Below are 524 nucleotides of genomic sequence, written 5' to 3' on the forward strand. Positions count from 1 at the left end.
AAGGTGGTACTCAATACTCACTATTCACATACATATATTATATTGTGAATTAGTGAAAGAATAATATAACAAATGGTTACAAAAATAATAAATTAAGTACCTGGAGATCCCATGTGCCATGAAACTGGATGCTGATTCTTCAACCAACTTCTCCACAAATTGATTGTTGATAACTTCTATGAGAAATAGTGTATCTTAATCCAAATAAATTAGAAGACTATAGTATAGAATAGATGAACTCTTTTGGTAATTCTTTGATTGGGATGAAAGCAAGAAGCACATGTTATCAAGCAAAGAAAAAACATCAACCAACAATAAGCCTTCAAGTGGCATATATATATATATATATATATTGAATGTCATGGAAATCATTCAATTATTCTCCTTTTTCCATACAATATCTCAAATTTCTTTTTATTTATCTTCTTTTATTTTTACTTCTAATAATGATTTTTAATTAAAAAATAAATAAATATCATGTTAATATATAGATCATTTATGCAAACTATATTATTATTATTTTT

The sequence above is a fragment of the Arachis ipaensis genome, chromosome B02, assembly GCF_000816755.2.
Source record: "Arachis ipaensis cultivar K30076 chromosome B02, Araip1.1, whole genome shotgun sequence".
Lineage (NCBI taxonomy): Eukaryota > Viridiplantae > Streptophyta > Magnoliopsida > Fabales > Fabaceae > Arachis > Arachis ipaensis.